The sequence below is a fragment of the Chlorocebus sabaeus genome, chromosome 11 (genome assembly GCF_047675955.1).
Source record: "Chlorocebus sabaeus isolate Y175 chromosome 11, mChlSab1.0.hap1, whole genome shotgun sequence".
Taxonomy (NCBI): Eukaryota; Metazoa; Chordata; class Mammalia; order Primates; family Cercopithecidae; genus Chlorocebus; species Chlorocebus sabaeus.
Window position 1 is genome coordinate 108,531,950 of NC_132914.1, and position 21,734 is coordinate 108,553,683.

The following is a 21,734-nucleotide window of genomic DNA, read 5'->3' on the forward strand; positions in this document are numbered from 1 at the left end:
CTACTAAAAATACAAAAATTAGCTGGGCATGGTGGTGCACACCTGTAATCCCGGCTACTCAGGAGGCTGAGGCAGAAGAATCGCCTGAACCCGGGAGGTGGAGGTTGCAGTGAGCAGAGATCGCGCCACTGCACTCCAGCGTAGGTGACAGAGCGGGACTCCATCTCAATAAATAAATAAATAAATAAATAAATAAATAAATAAATAAAGTCGAGCTGCTAAATTACTGGACATTCTCAATACTTATATGGAACATGTGCACAGGGGAAGGAAGTAACATTGTAGTTTATAAGCACTGTATTGTAAGTGGAAAATGCAATGTCTTAAATGAAACTATTTAAAATTGGCACCCCCCAAAAAAACAGCTGGTCTGGGTGGCAGGCACCTGTATTTCAAGCTACTCAGGAGGCTGAGGTGGAAGGATTGCTTGAGTCCAGGAGGTGGAGGCTGTAGTGAGCCATGATTGTTCCACTGCACTCCAGCCTGGGTGATGGAGCGAGACCCCATCTTGAAATAAATACATAAATAAATAAAGTGAACAATTCAGCAGCATTTAGTACATTCACAACATTATGAAGCTACCACCTCTATCAAGTTCCAAAACTTATTTTTCACCTTTACTTTGATAATTGAAAGGATTGATCATTCCAAAACATTTTTATCACCCCAAAAGGAAAAACCCTGAATCCGTTAAGCAGTCACTCCCCATTGCCCCTCCCCCAGCCCCTGGCAGCCAGCCATCTGCTCTCCATCTCTATGGGTTTCCCTATTCCGGACATTTCATATGAATGGAATCAACACTACATGTTTCTGTGTAACTGGCTTTGTCTCTTAGCATCGTGGTTTCGAGGCTCATCCCATTGTGGCGTGTATCATTCCTTCATTTTTTTCTATGGCTGAATCATGTTCCCTTGTATAGATACCCTACTTTTTTTTTTTTTTTTTTTTTTGAGACAAGGTCTCGTTTTGTTCCCCAGGTTGGAGTGCAGTGGCACAATCATGGCACACTGCAGCCTCAACCTCCTGGACTCAAGCAATCCTCCCACCTCAGCTTCCTGAGTAGCTGGGACTACAGCTGCATGCCACCACTCCAGGCAACTTTTTTGTTTGTATTTTTTGTAGAGACAGGGTCTCACTATGTTGCCCAGGCAGGTCTCGAACTGAACTACTGACCTCAAGTGATCCACCCACCTTGGCCTCTCAAAGTGCTGGAAATACAGGTGTGAGCCACTGCAACTGGCCAGATATGCCACCTTTGATTTATCCATCCATCCATCCGCTGACGACCGTCAGGTGTCTCTGTTTGGGCTACTGTGAACACCCAGGCATCTTTGTGGCTGGGAACAGGAGAGGTGTGGAGAGAAGACAGTGAGTTAGAAGAACTAGAAAGGGGAATTTGGGAACTAGAACTGGGCTGTGGCCACCGAGATCAAGTCCTGATTTTACCTCCAAACCATGTCTTGAATCCATCACTTCTCCATCTCTGCCACCACTTCCCCATCCCAGGCCACTGCTATCTCTCCCCAAGTCGACTACTGCAGCCTCCCCTCCAGCCTCCCTTCTGCCACTCCCAACTCCCTCATCTCCGGGGTTCATTCTCCACTGAGCAGCCGAGGGATCCTCTTAGAACTTTCATGAAATCAAGTCATGGCATCCTCTTGCTCAAAGCCTTTCCATGGCTCCCCATGGCCTTGGGAGCAAGTCCAGACTTTGCCCCATGGGTGACAAGGCCCTCCATAGCCTGGCTGCTGGCTACCCCTCCAGCCTCTTCACACATGGTTTACTCTCCTCACACTCCGCTGCAGCCGCCAGACCTCCCTTTCTTCCCAGAGTGCACCATGCTCCAGTCCCTTGCACGTGCTGGTTCCCTTCCCAGGAGGCTTCTTCCTTCACCCAGTTACCCCTCATCCTTTAAGCTTTCACTCAGCCATTGCCTCTTTCAGGAAGGTCTGTGACCCCAACCCTTCCCCTCCCACTAAGTCAGAGGCCTTAGCTTCTTCCCATTAGCCATTCTCTCAACCAGTATTTACTGGGCACTGCTTTGCCCCAGGCACCAGGGATACAAGTTAAAAAGACAGGCAATGGCCAGGCACAGTGGCTCACACCTATAATCCCAGCACTTTGGGAGGCCGAGGCAGGCGGATCATTTGAGGTCAGGAGTTTGAGACCAGCCTGGCCAACATGGCAAAACCCCATCTCTACTAAAAATACAAAGTTAGCCGGGCATGGCGGTGCTTGCCTGTAATTCTAGGGTTCTCAGGAGGCTGAGGGGGGAGAACCACTTGAACCCAGGAGTTAGAGGTTGCAGGGAGCTGAGATCACGACACTCCACACCAGCCTGGGTGACAGAATGAGACTCTGTATCAAAAAAATTAATCAATTAATTAAATGGTTAGTTTTGCAGGGCACGGTGGCTCACACCTGTAAATTCAGCTTTTTTCTTTTTTTTTTTTTTTTTTGGAGTGCCACTATTCAGAGCTGAGGCACGAGGATCACTTGAGCCTGGGAGGTCGAGGCTACAGTAAGCCATGATCCTGCCACTACCACACTCTAGCCTAGGTGACACAGCAAGACTCTGTCTCTAAATAAATGAATGAATAAATAAATAAAATGGTTAGTTTTGCTGGGCACAGTGGCTCACACCTGTAGTCCCAGCCTCTTGGGAGGCTGAGGCAGAAGAATCACTTGAGCCCAAGAGTTCAAGACCATCCTGGGTAACATAGCAAGATTCCATCTCTATGTAAAAAAAAAAAAAAAAAAAAAAAAAAGGCCAGGCGCGGTGGCTCATGCCTGTAATCCTAGCATTTTGGGAGGCCAAGGTGGGTAGATCACGAGGTCAGGAGATCAAGACCATCCTGGCTAACATGGTGAAATCGCATCTCTACCAAAAATATGAAAATTAGCCAGGTGTGGTGGTGGGTGCCTGTAGTCCCAGCTACTCAGGAGACTGAGGCAGGAGAATGGCGTGAACCAGGGAGGCGGAGCTTGCAGTGAGAAGTTAAGAGCCCAGGAGAAAAATAAGCAGGGCTAGACGATATGAATTGTTCATGAGGATGGGTTTCGGGGGTTGCCATTTTACTAGGAGGGGACCAAGGAAGGCCTCCTTGAGAAGGCAGCCTTTGAGCAAAGACCTGAAGGAAATAAGGGCACAAACCATGCAGATAGCCAGGGAAGAGCATTGTTGGCAGAGGGAACAGCACGTGCAGAGGCCTGTAGGCAGGAAGCACAACCGGGAGGCCATGTGGCTGCAGCAGAGAGGAGGGGAGAGGGGAGATGACATCAGGGAGGCCTGTGGGCTTTTCTCAGGAGATTGGGAAGATGAGGTGGAACCCACAAAGGAGATGAGAAGACATAGCCAGTGACATAGGAGAAAAACCAGGAGAAGCCAATTGCAGGTCACATGTCCGGGCTTGATAACTGTGGATGTACCCTTGGTGGACCTCTCCCCACATTGGAGGGCAGGTCCAGGAGGGCAGGGGGTTTGGTCTGCCTTGTTCACTGCTGTGCCTCAGCACCTGGCAGTGCCCAGGACATAGCAGGTGCTCAATGACCAGGACATGAGTCAGTGGCTGAGCTGGTGTCCCCTGTCCCCGCTGTGTGGCAACCAGATCTCAGTCTTCCGAACCTTTCCAGTGATGCTCCTCTTCACCTAGCCACCAGCAGGGGCAGATGGTGGTCCAGATGGGATCTGAGGCAGAGCTTCCTTCCACCGTGGCCACCCCACCCAAGAAGTGGGCTGAGCCAGTCACTCGCAAGAGGGAACTGAAATTATCCTCCACCACAACACACAGTCCTGGCACCACACTGGGTAGGACATGGAGGAAGAGGGAGCGATAGCGAGGGCCAGAGTCCCTCCACTTCAAGGGTCCCCTTCCCCTGGTATATACGTGGGGGAAAGGAGGCACCAGCCAAGGGTTGGGTAGCTGTGTGTGAGTGAAGTTTGCTGAAGTCCCGAAGTCCTGAAAGGTCCTGCTGGCTCATCCCCTGCCTCGGGTGCAGGCTGTTTCTTTGTTTGTTTGTTAATTTTTTTTTTTTTTTTTTTGAGACAGAGTCTCTGTCGTCAAGCTGGAGTGCTGTGGCACGATCTTGGCTCACTGCAACCTCTTCCTCTCCGGTTCAAGCAATTCTCCCAAGTAGCTGGGATTACAGGCGGGCATCACATTGCCCACCTAATTTTTTTGGTATTTTTAGTAGAGACAGAGTTTTGCCATATTGCCCAGGTTGGTCTCGAACTCCTGAGCTCAGGCAATCTGCCCACCTCGGCCTCCCAAAGTGCTGGGATTACAGGCGTGAGCCACCACACCTGGCAAGTGCAGCATTTATGAGTCCTGCTTTAAAAGGTGGCACGTGGGACATGGTGGCTCACACCCGTAATCCCAGCACTTTGGGAGGCTGAGGTGGGAGGAATGCTTCAGGCCAGGAATTCAAGACTAGTCTGGGCAATATAGCAAGACTCCCTCTCTACAAAAATAATTAAAAATTAGCTGGCCGTGGTGTCATTCACCTGTACTGGGGGACTGAGGCAGGAGGACCACTCAAGCCTGGAAGGTCAAGGCTGCAGTGAGCGATCATGCCACTGCATTCCAGGCTGGGCGACAGAGCGAGACCCTGTCTCAAAAAAAAAAAAAAAAAAAAAAGCTGGCATCGCCAACCTCTCTCTTCATGCTTTCATCCCTCCTTTAAGGGGGCCTCTCATTTTCCCCCCAGACCCCTGCCACAGACCCCCAAATTCCTGGACATTTTCTCCCACGGGGCAATTTCTTTCTTTTTTTTTTTTTTTTTGAGATGGAGTCTTGCTCATTGCCTAGGCTGGAGTGCAGTGGCCCAATCTCGGCTCATTGCAAGCTCTGCCTCCCGGGTTCACGCCATTCTCCTGTCTCAGCCTCCTGAGTAGCTGGGACTACAGGTGCCCACCACCATGCCTGGCTAATTTTTTGTATTTTTAGCAGAGACAGGGTTTCACCGTGTTAGCCAGGATGGTCTCGATCTCCTGATCTCATGATCCACCTGCCTCGGCCTCCCAAAGTGCTGGGATTACAGGCGTGAGCCACCGCGCCCGGCCGAGGCAATTTCAATTTCTAAATTTCACCTGCTCAAAGCAAAGAAGAGGTGTTGCCTGGGGCTGGGGCGTGTTCGTTTGACACGGTGCCTCACCGTGAATCCTCAACCCAAAGGTCCGAGATGGTGAGTGAGGCACCAGTGTTCTCACAGGAAGAGGCAGAGCCGGTGCTAGCCTACTGGTCACCAAAGCCGGTATTCCTTTTTTTTTTTTGGTACAGAATTTTGCTCTTGTTGCCCAGGCTAGAGTGCAATGGCACGATCTTGGCTCACTGCAACCTCCGCCTCCCAGGTTCAAGCGATTCTGCCGCCTCAGCCTCCCGAGTAGCTGGGACTACAGGTGCACACCACCATGCCTGCAAAGCTGGTATTCCTAACCACCTAGTACCCTCCGCTTCAAATCCAAAGAATCCTATCCAAGTACTGCTTTAGCAAAACCCACAACCAACCAACCCCCGCCCAGAAGCCCAGAATGACTGCCTTCTGTAGATAGATTCCATGGGATTTATTTTCCTTCTGGCTATTCAGGGTCAGGAGCTGAAGGGAGGTGGAGCTGGCGGGCATGGTTCCTGAGTCGCACCCTGGATTGCAGAAGAGCAAAGGAGGTCTTTCATTTGCTGGTAAAGCCCCAAACTCATAAAGCAACTTGTGCTGGGCATGGTGGTGCATGTCTGCAGTCCCATCTACTCGGGAGGCTGAGGCGGGAGGATCGCTTGAGGCCAGGAGTTCAAGGCCATAGTGCGCTATGATCGTGCCTGTGAATAGCCACTGCACTGCAGCCTGGGCAACATAACGAGACTGTCTCTCAAAATTTTTAAAAATAGTAAAAAGCAACTTGTAACCATGCATTAGGCTGGAAATTAATGGGTTTAATATACATGAGTGGGTTCTAATCCCCACTCCGCCATTTGCAAACTGTGTGTCCTTCAGCAAGTCACTTTACCTCTCTGTGCCTTGGCCTCCTCATCTGTAAAACAGGGGAAATAAGCTGGGTGAGGTGGTTCACGCCTGTAATCCCAGCACTTTGGGAGGCTGAAGTGGGTGGATCACCTGAGGTCCAGAGTTCAAGACCAGCCTAGCCAACATGGTGAAACCCCATCTCTACTAAAAATACAAAAAATAACTGGTGTGGTGGCACGCCTGTAATCCCAGCTACTCGGGAGACTGAGGCAGGAGAATCACTTGAACCCAGGAGGCAGAGTTTGCAGCAAGCTGAGATTGTGCCACTGCACTCCAGCCTGGGTGACAGAGCAAGACTCCATCTCAGAGACATAAAATAAAATAAAAATAATAGCTAATGTTTACTGAGCACTTGTTGTGGGTTTTGCTTCTTACCATGATGCTGAGAATTAGGAAAGACTTTACCATCTCTGTTTTAAAACATAAAGAAACCAGAACAGAGAGGTGATGCAGCTTGCCTGAAGTCACACAGCGAGCAAGTAAACCCCAGCTTAGAATCTGAGTAGCTGTGTGACCTTGGGCAAGTCACCTCCCCTCTGTGAGCCTCAGTTTCCTCATCTGGAAAATGGAGATGATAAGGGTTGTTAAAAGGATTCAGTGAGCTTCATGGCCCATGAACTTGTCATTCTGTATTTAAGGGTATTTAACTTGTCACTTTGTATTTAAGGATTCCCTTTCCAACTGCCTACCATGAGAAGAAACGCCATGTCTGCTGTGTTCACCACTGTATCCCCAGTGCCTAGAAAAGTCCTAGCACATAGTAGGGGCTCAGCAAATCTCAAGTTGAGGGGTAGTGTATTCTCTTGACCTTATGGGGCCTCAACTCCTCTCAGCCTTCCTCTGCCACCTGGTGCTGCAAACTTTCAACCCTTGGGCCATTCCAGTCAGCCCAGTAGATGCAAACAGGACCATCCCAGTCTCCTGTTTCAGGTACAAGGAGCCCACAAAGGACCTTTGGGTGATATGATTGCTATGAGGACCCAGTGCTGTTCTCTGGCCATTGCCAAGTGGCTAAAAGCTGCACACGAACAGGCTTCAGCCAAAAAGAAATGACTGACTCATAGAGCTGAGAAGTCCAAGAGTGACTGCTTTCAGATATGGCTGGATCTAGGTGCACAGACATTGTCATCAAGATGGTTTCTCTCTGTCTCTGGGCTTTGCTCTGCTATGAGTGTGTTCACTCCCAGGCAAGACAGCCCTCAGAAATTCTGAGCTTATGTCCTCTGGAGTTCAGTGACACAATCTCAGCTCACTGCAACCTCTATCTCCCAGGTTCAAGCAATTCTCCTGACTCAGTCTCCCGAGTAGCTGAGATTACAGGCGTGCCACCACACCCCAGCTAATTTTTGTACTTTTTAGTAGGGATGGGGTTTCACCATGTTGGCCAGGCTAGTCTCAAACTCCTGACCTCAAGAGATCCACCTGCCTTGACCTCCCAAAGTACTAGGATTACAGGCATGAGACACCGTGCCCAGCCAAAATGAGGTATTTTCTTATCCAACTGTGCTGTTAAAGCTTGGAATTGAGGCTCATTGGCCCTGTGGGGCCACCTGCCCACCCCTGAACCACTCACTGGGGCATAGGAGGGAGGGTTAGCCCCAGAGAACATCTTGAACTTCGACTGGATGGAAAATCAGGTGCTTCTACCAGCACAAGGGGAAGTCAGGCAGCCACAGCCCATGTCCACTTCGACCTTGGCCTCGCGGTGAGTGGCTCCCAGCACGGAAACGTGGGGTCAGCTGCGCTCCCCACCCTCCAGCCCCACCCTCCTCTTTCTACTTCTGCTTCTAACAGTGTTGCCAAATACTCCCCTCTCTTCTCTCCTCCTCTCCGTGGCCCTGTGGCCCCAGCTGCCTCAGAGACATGAAGTGATTTCCCCCAAGGTCACACAGCAGGTCTGTGTGGCAGAGCCCTGAGGCGCACCCAGACAGCTGGCCATAGTGTCCTGCTCTTGGCCCAAGAATAAGCTCAAGCCCACCCCCAGCGCAGACCAGGGGAGCTGGCGTCTGAGTTCTGAAAGGAAGTGACTCAGGCGCCTGAGGCTCTGAAGATAATCCCCTTCCATCTGGGTGACTGATGGTCTGATAGGCCTGAGAACCCCACAGAGGGCAGAGGAAAGTGCAGCTCCTTGCACCTTGCACCCCGCTCGCTGGCTCAGGGCACCTCCTGCCTTGGGGCCCTTCCAGCCATGACTTCAACTCCTGCCTCCCCCTCTGGCACCCTCTTTTCATATATATATATATATATATATATATATATATATATATATATATATAGAGAGAGAGAGAGAGAGAGAGAGAGAGAGAGAGAGAGAGAGGGGGGAAGAGAGAGATGGGGGTTTCATCATGTTGCCCAGGCTAGTCTCAAACTCGTGAGTTCAGACAATCCGCTCGCCTCAGCCTCCCAAAGTGCTGGGACTACAGACGTGAGCCACCACGCCCGGTGCCCTCTGACACCTTCTGCCCCTCTCTGAGCATCTTGACATCTTACTCCCCAGAGAGGCCCTGCTTGCTGCCTCCTCCAGCGCAGAGGGCGCAGGTGGACAAGCTCCAGGGGCGGGCACCCCCATGCCTTTCTGCAGCCTCAGGTCCTGCGCAAGTCTTCTTGGGCTGGCAAGGGGCTCAGGAGGCCTCAAGTGTGGTAATCTAGGACCAGGAAGCCACCCTGGCTGATTTGCAGGTGAGGAATGGCCCATAAATATGTCACCTCCTCTGTGGGAGCAGCCCCAGTCTCTGCCAGGTTCTGGGGGTGTGGTGGGAGAACTTCCCAGCCTCTGCCACACATCTGCATCTTGGGGTCAAGATCACCTGGGGAACGGGATGGGAGATGGAGGATGGGGGTGGGGTGGGGGGATAGGGCTGAAGGAATAGAGAGGGCAGGGTGCATCCTAACACCTTTTTCCACATTAAAAAATGAAGGTGAAATTCACATAACAAAATGAATTAATTTTAGTTAATGAATTAACTAAATGTATTCATTTACTTAGAGACAGAATCTTGCTGTGTCACCCAGGCTGGAGTGCAGGGGCACCATCACCACTCACTGCAACCTCAAGCTTCTGGACTCAAGTGACCCTCCCTCCCACCACCGCGCCTCCTGAGTAGCTGAGGCTACAGGCACGTTCTACCTCGCCCGAATATTATTGTTATTGTTATTATTATTATTATTATTTTGTAGAGATATGAGTCTCACTCTGTTGCTTAGGCTGTTCTCTAACTCCTGGGCTCAAGCAATCCTCCCACCTTGGCCTCCCCAAATGCTGGAATGAACAGGTTTGAGCTACTGCACCCAGCCTCATGAATTAACTAAATGTAGTACATTCACAATGTTGTGCGACCATCACTTATCTCAGTCTAGATCCAGAACATTTCATCACTGCTAAAGGAAACCCCGTACTCATTAGAAGTTACTTCCCATTCCCGCTGCCCATAGCCCATGGCAACCGCTGATCTACTTTCTGTGTCTATGGGTTTACCTATTCTATATACTTTACATAAGCAGAATCATACAATATTTGTCCTTTTATTACTGGCTTATTTCACTTAGCATGATGCTTCCAAGGTTTATCCACATATGCTACAGCATATATCAATGCTTTGTTACTTTTTATGGCTGTGTAATATTCCATCGTATAGATAGACAGCATTGTCTTGATTCATTCATCCACTGGTGGGCATGTGAGTTGTTTCCATCTTTTGCCTATTGTGAATGGCACTGCTATGAACATTCATGTACAAGTATCTGTTTGTGTGCCTGTTTTCAATTACTTTGGCTCTATACTTAGCTAACATTTTTGTTTGTTTAGAGATGGGGGTCTCACTATGTTGCCCAGGCTGGCCTCCAACTCCTGAGCTCAAGTGATCCTCCCACTTCAGCCTCCCAAAGTACAAGGATTACAGGCATGAGGCACCTCACCTGGCTTTAGCTAACATTTTGATGCTTCTTTTTTTCTTTTTTTTTTTTTTTGAGATAGTCTCACTCTGTTGCCCAAGCTAGAGTGCAATGGCATTATCTCAGCTCACTGCAACTTCTGCCTCCCGGGTTTAAGCTATTCTCCTGCCTCAGCTTCCCAAGTAACTGGGATTACAGGCGTGCATCACTACGCCTGGTTAATTTTTGTATTTTTAGTAGAGACAGGGTTTGTCATGTTGCCCAGGCTGATCTCGAACCCCTGACCTCAGGCGATCCCCCACCCCCCCACCCCCCGCTTTGGCCTCCCAAAGTGCTGGGATTACAGGCGTGAGCCACTGCACCTGGCCTTGATGTTTCTTTTAATGTAGATTAAATGTGGCAGGAAGGATTAAGCTGTTCTTAGTAATCCACGCCTCACTGTAAAAGAAAAAACCTGAGAACAGGTTTAGCTAGTAATAGTCAGCATTATTTGTTTATTTATTTATTTATTTTGAGACAGTCTCACTCTATCACCCAGGCTGGAGCACAGTGGCACTATCTCAGCTCACTACAACCTATCCCTCCCAGGTTCAAGCAATTCTCCTGTCTCAGCCTTCCAAGTAGCTAGGATTACAGGCATGCACCACTGCGTCAGGCTAATTTTTGTATTTTTAGTAGAGACAGGGTTTCACCATGTTGGCCAGGCTGGTCTTGAACACCTGGCCTCAAGTAGTCCTCCCACCTCGGCCTCCCAAAGTGGTGGGATTACAGGCGTGAGCCACCATGCCCCACTGATATCCCCATTCTTTGTTTCCATTTTACAGATGAGGAGACTGAGGCTCAGAGAGCCCAAGTCGTTTGCCCAAGGTGACCCAGCACTAAAAGGAGAAGCTAGCCATTAAGCCTTCCCCAAACCCGTGTTCTCAACGTTGATGACTACTCGATGGTGGATGAGAAGCATCCAACCTGGAGCCGGGGAAACTTCCAGGAAGGTTTGGGGGGAATCCAGGAGGAGGGTTCTTTCTGGGAGGAGGAGTCAGGCTGGGGAGTTTAGTTCGCTTCCCAGCCCTCGATCGCCCCATAGCCACCAGGGGGCGCCAGAGCTCCGCGCAAAGCGGCTGCCACCGAGCGGCTGCCACCGAGCGGCTGCCACCGCACGCTACCACCCCCAGGGCCCGCCGCCTGGGACTGCAGCCAAGTGCCGGCCCCGGGAGCTCGCGTGCCCCACGTTGATCCCGGGTCGGGGTGGGGACGGCTAGGGTAACTGGGTTGCACGTCCTCTGCGGAGCTATTAGGGCCTCTAATTACCGGGATTGGAAGTGAATAATTATCTGCTGGGCCTCAGGCCACTGAGTCATTTCCCCCAGAAACCAGATTCCCCGGGCTAGCGGAAGAGGGGGTGGCTCGCAGGCTGACGTTTGGGGGGAGGTGGAAGGGGGAGCCTGGGGTTGGGGTGCGCGGCCGCTGCTGTTTTTGGTGAAGATCAGAACTGAGGGGCCTGGGTGTTAATTGCTGCGGGGCCACTTACCAGCCTTGTAAGTTGGGGAAGTCACTTCATCTTTCGTGCCTCAGTTTCCTTTCTGTCAAATGGGGGAAAACAACATTCCCTCCTTACACTTGGGCAAAGTAAATTGTAATCCACCTAAACTAAGCCCTCAGAGTAGTGCCTGGCACATAATCCTCTAATAATTCATTAATCACTCAGAATTATTAATTAGGCCGGGCGAGGTGCCTCACATTTGTAATCCCAGCACTTTGGGAGGCTGAGGCGGGCGGGAGGCTGAGGCAGGTGGGAGGGTGGATCACTTGAGGTCAGGAGTCTGAGACCAGCCTGGGCAACATGGGGAAACCCCATCTCTACTACAAATACAAAAAATTAGCCAGGCGTGGTGGCTCATGCCTGTAATCCCAGCTACTTGGGAGGCTGAGGCATGAGAATCGTTTGAACCCGGGAGGCAGAGGTTGCAGTAAACCAAGATCGAGTCACTGCACTCCAGCCTGGGTGACAGCAAGACTCTGTCTCCAGAGGCCGGGCACGGTGGCTCAAGCCTGTAATCCCAGCACTTTGGGAGGCCGAGATGGGCGGATCACGAGGTCAGGAGATCGAGACCATCCTGGCTAACACGGTGAAACCCCGTCTCTACTAAAAAGTACAAAAAACTAGCCGGGCGAGGTGGCGGGCGCCTGTAATCCCAGCTACTCCGGAGGCTGAGGCAGGAGAATGGTGTAAACCCGGCAGGCGGAGCTTGCAGTGAGCTGAGATCCGGCCACTGCACTCCAGCCTGGGTGACAGAGCCAGACTCCATCTCAAAAAAAAAAAAAAAAAAAAAAGACTCTGTCTCCAAAAAAAAAAAAAAAGACAAAAAAGAACATTAGTTAATCATTAATCATTGGGCCGGGCGTGGTGGCTCATGCCTATAATCCCAGGACTTTGGGAGGACGAAGCAGGCAGATCACGAGGTCAGGAGTTCGAGACCAGCCTGACCAACATAGAGAAACCCCTTCTCTACTAAAAATACAAAAATTAGCTGGGCATGGTGATGTGCACCTGTAATCCCAGCTACTCAGGAGGCTGAGGCAGGAGAATCGCTTGAACCCAGGAGGCGGAGGTTTCAGTAAGCCAAGATCGAGACATTGCACTCCAGCCTGGGCGACAGAGTGAGACTCCATCTCAAAAAAATAATAAGAAGAATTAATCACTAATTCAGAGTCATTAATTCTGTTATTATTACCATTTTTTATTATTACTTGGGCTCAGTAGGTGGTTAAGAGGTAGGGCACTGCAGTGAGACCAGTCTTTAGTCCACACCAGCTGCTCCATCACCAGTCGTGTGACGTGGACATCTCACTTCACTGCCCTGTGCCTCAGTTCCCTCATCTGACAAACGGGAAAATGAATAGCAAACCCTTCATTTGGGGTGGAAGAGATAAGGCCTGTGATGTTCTCAGTGTGGCGCACGCTTCCATGAATGGAGTCCAGATTGTAAATACTGTTCATGCTTTTCTTAGGGAAGGACTTGTGGCAATTTTAGCTTCTAAAGCACTGGGAGGACAGAAAACGGAACCAAAGCTAAGGGAAGGAAGCACAGGGAGAGATGACATCAGGCACCTGAGCTCAGCAGATCAGACCCTGAGCCCAGGAATCTGCCGTGGGAGTTCTGCCTGCCCAGGCAAATAGGGAAGGACCCAGTAATGTAATTATTTTCTGGCCTGGGGCAGATGTGTGTTGACCAAGGAGGACCATTGCCTGAGCGCTCTTGGTCTCTGTTGGACCCTAACAGGTGGGAAAAGGGTTGGTTGCTTGGCCCCCCAAGGTTTCTTGAGCTCTGTGTTAATTATTGATTGTTGGGTAAAACAAATTACTCCCACGTTTACTGGCTTAAAACAGCAAACCTTTATTATCTCATATGGTTTTAGGAATTCACATGAAATCTGACTTAGCTTGTAGTTCCGGGTCTCTCACTCATGAGATTATAGTCCAAAACGTGGGCTGGTGGCACACACACGCAGTCGCAGCTATCTGAGAGGCTGAGACAGGAGGATTGTTTGAGCCTAGAAGTTCAAGGCTATAGTGCACTAGGATCATGCCTGTGAATAGCCATTGCACTCCAGTCTGGGCGATGTAACAAGACCCATCTCTTAAATAAACAAACAAACAAAAATGGGTGAGGACTATTCTCATTTGGGGCCCAACTGGGGCTGGATGATTCACTTCCAGGATGGTTGGAAGCGATGGTTTCAGTCCTGGCTGCTGCCAGGAGGTCTCTGTTCCTTGCTGGCTGGTGGCAGGAAGCCTCAGTTCCTCCTCATGTGGGCCATCATAAAGCTACTTGGGTGTCCTTAAGACACCGTGGCTGGCTTCTCCCAGAGTGGACGGCTCAAGGGAGTACAAGGAGAAGCCTAATGCTTCTTGTGACTCAGTCTCAGAAGTCACACAGCATCACTTCCACTTTAGTCTCTTTGTTAGAAATGACTCATTAAGGCCAGGTGCGGTGGCTCACGCCTGTAATCCTAACACTTTGAGAGGCCAAGGCAGGTGGATCATGAGGTCATGAGATCAAGACCATCCTGGCTAACACGGTGAAACCCTGTTTCTACTAAAAATACAAAAAATTAGCTGGGTGTGGTCCCTCGCGCCTATAGTCCCAGCTACTCAGGAGGCCGAGGTTACAGCGAGCTGAGATCGCACCACTGCACTCCAGCCTGGGCGACAGAGCGAGACTCTGTCTCAAAAAAAAAAAAAAGAAAGAAAGAAAGAAAGAAATGAGTCATTAGGTCCAGCCCACACTCAAGGGCAGGGGAATCAGGTTCCACCTTTTCAAGGGAGGTGTGTCAAAGAAGTGTGGACTGTTTTTAAGCCACCAGGAGCACCTGTTATGTGCCAAGAACTGTGCTCACAAGAGTGAGCAAGACACACCCAAATGCCTGGCCAAGTGGAGCTGACCTGCTCCTGGGGGTGGGGGAAAGAGACCACCAATAAACAGATGAATGAATGATTCTGGTATGAAGTCAGGAGACCACAAGGGCGAGGAAGGAAAAACATGCAGAGGCAAGTCAGGCATGGTGGCTTCTGTAATCCCAGCACTTTAGGAGGCTGAAGCAGGAGGATTATTTGAACCCAGGAGTTTGAGACCAGCCTGGACAACATGGAGAGACCCTGTTTCTACAAAAAATAGAAACAATTAGCCAGGCATGGTGGGATGCACTTGTAGTCCCAGTTACTTGAGAGGCTGAGGCAGCAGGATCACTTGAGCCCAGGAGTTCAAGGTTGCAGTGAGCCATGATTGTGCCTCTGCACTCCAGCCTGGGTGATAGAGTGAGACCCTATCTCTAACAAAAAGAAAGAAAGAAAGAAAGAAAGAAAGAAAGAAAAGAAAGAAAGAAAGAAAGAAAGAAAGAAAGAAAGAAAGAAAGAAAGAAAGAAAGAAAGAAAGAAAGAAAGAAAGAAAGAAAGAGAGAAAGAATCAGGAGCAGAAGAGAGATGGAGAGGGTCAGCAATGGAGGCAGGGCTGGTTTAGGTTTGGTGGGCGGTCAGACATCTCCTGGGAGTGAGGAAAGCAAGGGTAGACAGCTGGGTGTGGTGGCTCACGCCTGTAATCCCAGCACTTTGGGAGGCTGAGACGGGCAGATTGCCGGAGGTCAGCAGTTCGAGGCCAGCCTGGCCAACATGGTGAAACCCTGTCTCTACTAAAACTACAAAAAATTAGCTGGGCCTGGTGGCTTTCACTTGCAATTCCAGCTTCTCAGGAGACTGAGGCAGAAGAATCACTTGAACCCAGGAGGCGGCGGAGACTGTAGTGAGCCAAGATTGAGCCACTGCACTCCAACCTGGGCAACAGAGCGAGACTCTGTCTCAAACAAAACAAAACAAAACAAAAAACATCTGGTGGAAGAGCATTCTGGGCACAGGGAACAGCCAGTGCTAAGGCCTTGAAGTGGGAGCATGAAGGTGAGTTTGAGGAACAGCCAGGAGGAGCCCAGTGTGCCGCAGTGTCCTTTGATAACACTCAGCACCCTGCACATTCGCTGAAGGCCACTAGGGACAAAGTGTCCTACACAATGTCATTTCCCTTCACCCAACTACTATCATGCTCATTTGACAAGCCAGAGATACTGAGGCTCAGAAAGTGGGAGCCTCTTACTGGTAGCAAGAGGGGACCTTTGGAGGTTACACAGAAGTGCTGTGATGGAAACTCGGGCAGGGGAAACGCCAGCAGTAGCCATTGTCTAGCTGGGGGCCAGACCAGGTCCCCGGGCCTCCTCCTCGCCTGTGGCCCAGGCCTGCAGAAGCACATTCTACAGATGCAGACACCAAGGCCTCCACTCTGGCTGGGTGACCCTGGGCAAGATCTTTGCTCTCAAACCTCAGTGTCTGCATCGGTGAAAGGGGTGTGAAGGTCTGTTGTTCACAGGGCTGGTCTTTGTGGCCACTGCTCTTCACAACTCTCGAGGGACATGGGACTGTCACACCTAGTCATAGATTATAATCACATTTTTCATTTGTTGTTTTTTTTGAGACGAAGTCTCACTCTTATCACCCAGGCTGGAGTGCAATGGTGCAATCTCGGCTCACTGCAACCTCCGCCTCCTGAGTTCAAACAATTCTCCTTGCCTCAGCCTCCTGAGTAGCTGGGATTACAGGCACCTACCGCCATGCTCAGCTAGTTTTTGTATTTTTAGTAGAAACAGGGTTTGCCATATTGACCAGGCTGGTCTCGAACTCCCGACCTCAGGTGATCTGCCTGCCTCGGCCTCCCAAAGTGTTGGGATTACAGGCATAAGCCATGGCGCCCGCACTATATTCAACATTCTTTATCAGTCGTTGCTATGTGGAAGTACCTCCCTGACTCCTAAGCCCTTAATGTGTTTTTTCACCAAATTCTCCCCCTCGACCCAGTGGGGTCAGTCCTGTCGTCCTGTCACTGTCCCCATTTTCCAGATGAGGAAACTGAGGCCCAGAGAATCTATGTGACTGCACAGCTAGGAGATACAGAACAGAGAACCTTTTTTTTTTTTTTTTTTGGAGACGGAGTCTCACTGTGTTGCCAGGCTGGAGTGCAGTGGTATGATCTCAGCTCACTGCAACCTCCCCTTCTGGGGTTTAAGTGATTCTTCTGCCTCAGCCTCCCGAGGAGCTGGGACTACAGGCACCCACCACCACACCTGGCTAATTTTTGTATTTTTAGTAGAGATGGGGTTTCACCATATTGGCCAGGCTGGCCTTGAACTCCTGACTTTGTGATCCACCCGCCTTGGCTTCCCAAAGTGCTGGGATTACAGGCATGAGCCACTGCGCCCGGCCCACTTTTTGAATTTTTATGAGTACATAGTAGGTGCATATATTTATGGAGTATGTGAGGTATTTTGATAAAGGCATGCAATGTGTAATTATCACATCAGAGTAAATGAGGTATCCATCACCTCAAGCACTTATCATGTATTTGTGTTTGTACTAATTAACTTTTGTTATTAAAATTATTATTAATACTAATTGCTAATAGAAGTATTAATAGCATTGATCATTGTTAATTTATTGCTATTGACCCTTGTGTTGTAATTGTTATTAATCCTGTGAGTCTTCGGCTTTCTGGAACTTGGCCAGCAGGAGGTGTTGGCATTTTTCACAGCAAGGAGGAAGGGCGGTTGGACCTGCTCCCCTAAGACGGCCTGACTTGTTTCCGAGAGCTACCGATCAGTCGTGGGAATTTGAATAACCCTTTCACTCCTTGGGCCCCAGTGACCTGCCGAGCGGGAAGAGCCGTGGCTTGCCGGCCTCCCAGTGGCGATGACGACCTCGCTGTGCTCGTGGCAGCGGCACTCTCAAATCTAGGGCATGGTGATGGGAAGGTTATTTGTTGGAATCCCTTTGCCTTTCCAAGGGAAAATAAACACAAAAAGTGAGAAGTCTTGGGGTCTCAGCGAGCGCCAAAACAAAAAACGACTCTGGCGGGGATGCCAGCAAGAAGCGACTAAGTGAGGAAGGAAACCAATTTGGGCCTCCGAGAAATCTGGCAGGCGAGAAGGTTTGAACCGTGATTAAAAAGGGGAAGAACCACAAGTCCCAATTTAAGTCAGCAGAGCTGCTGTCTGGGCAGTGAGAGGGAAAGTGCTTGTGGCTGGCAGATTTCAGCAGCCATTTGGCATTGGCTGGGTACCAGGCTGCTCTGTGGGTGCCGCCTGGCAGGTGCATGGCTACAGACAAGTAACTGTCCTATCTTGGCCTCAGTGTCCCCAGGTATAAGAAAGTGATCAAATAATATAGGATGATCCGTTCAGACTTTTTTTTTTTTGAGACAGAACCTAGCTCCGTCTCCCAGGCTTGAATGCAGTGATACAGTCTTGGCTCACTGCAGCCTCCACCTCCGGGGTTCAAGTGATTCTCCTGCCTCTGCCTCCCCAGTAGCTGGGATGACAGGTACCTGCCACCATGCCCGGCTAATTTTTATATTTTTAGTAGAGACAGGGTTTCACCGTGTTGACCAGGCTGGTCTCAAACTCCTGACCTCAGGTGATCTGCTGGCCTCGGCCTCCCAAAGTGCTGGGATTGCAGGTGTGAGCCACTGCACCTGGCCTCGTATAGACTTCATTGACATTCCCCCACCCCACCCCTCTTCCCACATCCTCAGACGCTGTGCGAACAGCTTGAATCCCATGCTCAACAGGTCCTTCTCCTCACAACCCTCCATGGCACCCTACTGCCCTCAGAATAATTCCCAAAGTCCCCACCAAGACCTTCAAGACACCATTTGATGGGCCCACCTTTGAAACATCATCTCTTATCAGTATAGGTATCACCACTGCCTTTATGACTTTCTTCCAATGCACCACATGTATTCCCATCTCAGCAGCTTTGCACATGCTGTTCCTTTGGCCTGGAATGCTCTTCCCTCAGACGTTATAGCAACTGGATCCTTCTTGTTGTGGGGGATTCTAAGCTCACATGTTAGTTCCTCAGAGATGTCCTTCCTGAGTCACGGCTCTAAGACACCCCTTTCCTGCTCTCCATCCCATAACTGTTTTGTCATTGTCATAACTGATCCCTCTTACTTATTGGTGCCTTTATGTCCCCCCACTAGAATATCAGCTCCACGCAGGCAGAGATATTTGTGTTGTTCACTGCTGTGTTCCCAGCACCCAGAACAGTGCTCGGCGCATAGTAGGTATTTCGTACCTATGCGCGGAAAGCAGATTTTTGTGGTCCTTTTCTTCAAGGTCATTGGACACCAGGAATCCTGTAGCAGACTGGCTCCCTTCCTCCATCTACTTAGAGTCTGGAAATCCCCACCTTATGGGGAACCCCTTCCTGTAGCTCTAAGGCCAGGACTCGGGCCGGTTTGTTTAACACAGAGCGCTTCCTGGAGCCAAGCCTCGAGATAACTGCTTTAATGCATTAACTCACTTAATTCTCACTGCCAGGAGAGTGGGTACACATTATTTCCATTTCATAGGCAAGGAAGTGGAGGTACGGAGAAGTCAAGTCATTTGCCCGGGTAGGAAGAGGGGGAGGCAGTGGAATGGAGACATTTGCTGCCCTGGAAGGCTTGAGGTGGCCCCTCCAAGCTGGGGGCGTGGGCGACTTGTTTCCTGTTGGGGGAGGGGGAGAAGAGTACATTCCTCCCTCCCCGACCTCCCACATGTTGGGGGAGAGGCTGGCTGAGAGCATGCCCCACTCCGGACTAGGGGGAACCCCACTGTCAGTCTCAGCTCCCCATGAGGCCGTGGAGAAAATGTAAGTAGCCCAGGGGCGAGCAGGGCGGTGGGCGCAGAGTCCACGGGAGCCAGCGGTCCGAGAGGAATTCCTGGAGAAAGATGCACCCCTCCTAGAATTGGGGGACAGGACGGGTGGCCGGAGGGAGGCTGGTCTATACGGGCATCGGCTGTAGCAAAGGCGAAGCTGAGGGCTGGGACCAGAACCCAAATCTGGGGCCTGGGGCCGTGGCGGGTCGGGTCAGCATGATCGCAGATAGTCAGGACCGGGCAGGGCTAGGCTCCCTCCCCCGGGCGATGATGAAAGCCGTGGTCGCTATTGCACTGCCCAGCCCTGCGGGCACTGATAAGGCCCTGCAGGAGGGAGTCAGCAGGGGCGCGCCCCCTGGAGGCCAGGCCGCTCGACCCCGCCCGCCCTAGGCCCCGCCCCTTCATATGGCCCCGCCTCCAGGCGCTGAGGCACCTGGTGACCTGCCGGCGTTCAGTGGGTGGGGCTAAGGTCGCCCCGCCCCTCCGATCCTCCTTCCTTCTTTAGGCTGTGGGACGCGAAATCGGGTGGGCACGTGGTGGGCGTGGCTTCGCAAGGCCTCGTCCTTTTCCGGACCCGCGCCAGGAGAGCCCTCGAACCCGGGCAGCCGCGGACTAGCAGAATTGGCAGGCGGGGCCAGTCCTGGCTCCGCCCTCATGGCCCGCCCCTCCAGCCGAGTCTCCGACTCGCGCGCGGCCTGGGGCGTGGCTCCTGGTGTCCCCGCCCCTTCCCCGCCCCTGTCGCGGCCGCCCTCCCCCGCCGGGCTCCGCTCGCACAGCCGGTTCCTCTTTACATAACGGCGCGGGGCGGCATGGGCCCGGGCCACCGCCTCCGCCCGGCTGCCCGCCCGGACTGTCGTGGCCCGCGGTGGCGACGGCGGCCGCTGCAAAGTTTCCCCGGCGGCGGCGGCCCGGGGGCGCATCCTCCCGCAACTGTCAAGCGCTGGCGGCGGAAATGATGAGGCGCTGGCCATTTTCCGAGCCCGGGTTTCCTGCCTGAGCCCCGCTTGAGCGAGCCGCGAGCGAGGAGCCGGCGCGCGGGAGAGGACGCGCCCAGGGCGGGGGCCCGCCCGCCCCCTCGGGATTTCGGGGGCCCGGGGGCGCGCGACGCCATGGGCCGGCCGGGCCCAGAGCTCCTGTCTCTCAGGTGAGCCCGCGTTTGCCCGCGCCCCCCTCCTCCGGGGCCGGGAGGGCTTTCGTGGGGAAAGGGGAGGCCCCGTGTCCAGTTCTGCCCGGGCTGTGCGCGTCAGCCCCAGCCCAAAATACTGCCCTGCAGCTAACTCAGATGGAGGCGTTCCGGGGTGACGGCTCCCAGCGCCTACGACCCCCACTCAGCCACTACCCCACCCACACACGTGTTGGGGAGAGCGTTGGGGTAACTGCGGCCGTGGGATGGGGGAGAGGGCATCGCTGACGCCCCCAGCCCACCCTGCAGTAGCCTCGCCGATTGGGGGCGGCCCTCCCCTCAACTTGTGCCTGGGGAGGAGGGGTGAGGGGTCACCCATTGCTACCCTGAAAGTGAAAGTAGTCAAACTGAGACTGTGAGCACAGATGAGCCCTTGGGTGTGGGGGCAGCGGGGGAGGATGCGCCGGTCCTCCCCACTCCCCATTCCGGACCATGTGGCTAAGAGGGTAGCGCCCTGATTCAGGAAGCCCCTCTCCCCAGTCCCAGCACTGCCGAGGTGGGCCGGGCCAGGCCCCTGCATGCTGCTGAACTGGGCGGTTCACCAGGGCTAGGCGTCCCAGACACAGGTTTCTGGGATTGATCCTCTCACACCTCTGGCCTGGGGTTCCCTGGGAATCCCCCGACCAAAAAACGTCTGGAGTGTGTGTTGGTCTTCTGGATCCACACGGTAGGGAGGGTATTTCAGAGGCCTCTGATGCCTGGTGCAGAAATCCCCTCCCCTCCCTTCCCTCCCTCCGGCCAGGGGAGCTTTGTTTTGAGGGAGGGGGACTGCATTTGAGGAACTGGAGAGGAGGGTCTTCCTGCCTGTCCCGCTTCTTTTTTTCTTTAGTTTCCTCATTCTCCTGTTTCTCTTCCCCATTCCCAGCCACAATGATGTAGGTGAGGAGGTCACTGCCTGCAGCTGGGGGCCTCCAGGGAGGGGTACGGCCAGGCTGGGCTGAGTGGGAGGAAGTGAAATCTGGTCGGGGGTTCCGAGTAGAGGCCCTGGCAAGGCGATGTCGGCAGGGCCTGCTTTGGTGGCAGGAGGGACCCAGATCTGACCTGCAGCCCCTCGCTGGGGAGATGACAGTTCTCTAACACCGGCCAGCAGCCAGGCCTCAGGGCCCCTGCCAGGGCAGTGGGCGGGTGGGTCTCCAGGGATGCAGGCACAGGTTGTGTCTGGGTTTCCCATCACTGACCTGGCTGCCTGAGTGGAAACAGCTCTGGAGGCTCCTCGGGACCTGCCCTCATGGAGGGAGAGCCGGCAGAGGCCACCTGGGCAGGCTGGGCTCTGGGGATGAGAACCAGGGCCTACTGGGGGATGTTGGAAGGTTTTTAGTGCACTTTTCTTGAGCCTTTTCCCACAACCCCCCTCTGGGAGGGAAAATCCTTCTGAGCCAAAGGGTGAGCATTCCTAGAACTTCTG

The 21,734-nt window shown here is 52.2% G+C and overlaps 1 protein-coding gene across 3 annotated transcripts in view; it reads left to right on the forward strand.

The window, feature by feature from the left end:
* Positions 1 to 19,019: 19,019 nt before the first annotated feature.
* SH2B3 (SH2B adaptor protein 3) overlaps positions 19,020 to 21,734 on the forward strand; it is a 46,078-nt gene continuing 43,363 nt past the window's right edge. The window contains exon 1 of one of the 3 annotated variants that reach the window (XM_008004725.3): positions 19,020 to 19,138. The gene's annotated coding sequence lies outside the window, so the exon portion shown is untranslated. Of the gene's footprint in view, positions 19,139 to 19,899; positions 20,291 to 21,734 lie in introns of those variants that run through there. The other 2 variants (XM_008004724.3, XM_008004726.3) reach the window with 2 other exon arrangements.